This window comes from Borostomias antarcticus (genome assembly GCF_949987555.1).
Source record: "Borostomias antarcticus genome assembly, contig: scaffold_621, whole genome shotgun sequence".
In the NCBI taxonomy this organism is placed as follows: domain Eukaryota; kingdom Metazoa; phylum Chordata; class Actinopteri; order Stomiiformes; family Stomiidae; genus Borostomias; species Borostomias antarcticus.
The window spans coordinates 17,501-19,430 of NW_028176671.1; the positions used below are offsets into that span (position 1 = coordinate 17,501).

The window sequence follows — 1,930 nt, forward strand, 5'->3', positions numbered from 1 at the left end:
CGAGTTACCAAGCTGAATTCTTAATCTGACCATGGGCTGTTTTTAGCTGTGTGCGTGTGTGTGTGTGTGTGTGTGTGTGTGCGTGCGTGCGTGCGTGCGTGCGTGTGTGTGAGCGTGCGGATGTGTGTGAGCGTGCGTGTTGTGTGTGTGTGTGTGTATGCGTGTGTGTGTGTGTGTGTGTGTGTGCGCATGCGTGCCCTTCTATAGCTGCTATGAATACTGTAGTCTTAAATATGCAGCAGTTTGTGCCGAAAAACGTGTTCCATGACCGGAGCGCAATACCTCTCCCCCCTCAGGAGGTGGCGCTGGGGGAGCGAGCGAGGGGGGGGGCGCCTCCTGGAGGAGCCCAAGACGCTGCTGTTCAGGGGGAACTCATTCAGCCTCCAGGTCTCCATACAGGACATCCCACAATTCCTCTGGAGCATCAAGCCTTTCACCACCTGCCAGGTGAGCGCGTGTGTGTGTGTGTGTGTGTGCGTGTGTGCGCCTGTGTGTGTGTCTTGTTTGAACACAGCCACGCGCGTTGTCCTGTCACACAGGTGGAAATGCGCCCCGCCTCCTCCAACCTGTGGGGGGCGCTCTCTTCCCCAACCATCCTTTCATCCCCACATCCCTCCCCCGCGATCACATCAGTAGCGAAGTAGCCGGTGCCGGAGTGGGACGAGCCCCCCCCTCGAGAGCAACGCCCCCTGGCCGAGAGTCGTCGCCGCCTCCCTCCCCTCCACGCCACTCATGGTCACTAGCGTCGGCTCTCAGGGTCCAATCAGACCTCGCCGTCCCCCGCCTCCCTTACCCCCCCCACCCCCCCACCACGAGATCACGCCTGCATTCGGGTAAACAGTTCCGTGGCAAAGAGCCCTAGTGTGTGTCGGCGTTGCTCCTTGGCGCTTAATTGATTCAGTAGCGTTATTGATTGACTAAAGAGCCCACTCACATGGTCCTCATGCATGCTGGGAAGGTGAAGTGGGGGTAGAGGGGACATCGCAGGTATCAGCTGATGTCAGGCAGCGCTAATGGAGGCTTGAAATTATTCTCAGTGTTACATTAAATTCAACAGGGTTTATTTGCATGAGAGACAAACACGTGAAAACGGAACAATATTGCAACACTGCAGTGTTATTCTCTTTGTTGTCCTTCTCTCAATCTGTCACCCCACACACACACACACACACACACACACACACGTCTTTTCCACCGCTCTCTCCCTCCTCTCTTTCTCCTTCATCCCCCTCATCCCCCTCATCCCCTAGCTTTGGGAGACCATCTTGATCTCGCCGGCTCACATTCTGTTTCTCTCGAGTCTGGATCCTCTCCCCAGAGGTCTGTTTGCGCCAGATGGGGAAAACGGCGATAGACTGATGGTTCGTCCAATCACCTGCCAAGTCTTGAAAGCGCCCGCCCTTTTTCCCCAAACGGTTGCCGACGGAGAGTTGTGCAAAGCAAACCGTGTTGCGCGCCAGGCTACTGACCCCTGACCCCTGACCCCCCCATTCTCCCCGTCCGTCTCCAGGAGTTCTCGTTCTCTCAGGTGTGGGCCAGTAACCAGCGCCCGCTGCAGTGCTCCTTCCCATTGGAGCGCTATAGTCACGCCTCCTCGCAGCTCTCCTGCAAGATCAGCGTGCGGCAGGTCCAGGGCCAGGAGCAGATCCTCCAGGTCTACACCTCCGTGGTGGAGGTAGGGAGACGGCGTGTGTGTGTGTGTGTGTGTGTGTGTGTGTGTTGACGGTGTGTGCGTACATACGCGTCCCTCGTCCCACCATAGGAAGAAAAAGCCTAATTAAGTACCGCGGCCTCGTCGGCAATGAAAAGCTCGTCTAATAGGTAGAGAAATTTCAAAGGTACTCACAGTTGCACAAATAAACTTTTTTATATTTCTCTAAAGCTCGTGTCAACTTTTGCCAAAGTGTGTGGAGCAGGTGTGGAGGATGTT

The 1,930-nt window shown here is 55.8% G+C and overlaps 1 pseudogene across 1 annotated transcript in view; it reads left to right on the forward strand.

The window, feature by feature from the left end:
• The window catches only part of LOC311328207 (netrin receptor UNC5D-like), an 18,777-nt pseudogene extending 17,102 nt beyond the window's left edge, over positions 1 to 1,675 (forward strand). Inside the window, exons 6-7 of the transcript in view lie at positions 297 to 447; positions 1,511 to 1,675. The product of the transcript in view is annotated as a netrin receptor UNC5D-like (transcript). The remainder of the gene's footprint in view (positions 1 to 296; positions 448 to 1,510) is intronic.
• The last annotated feature ends 255 nt before the right edge of the window (positions 1,676 to 1,930 follow it).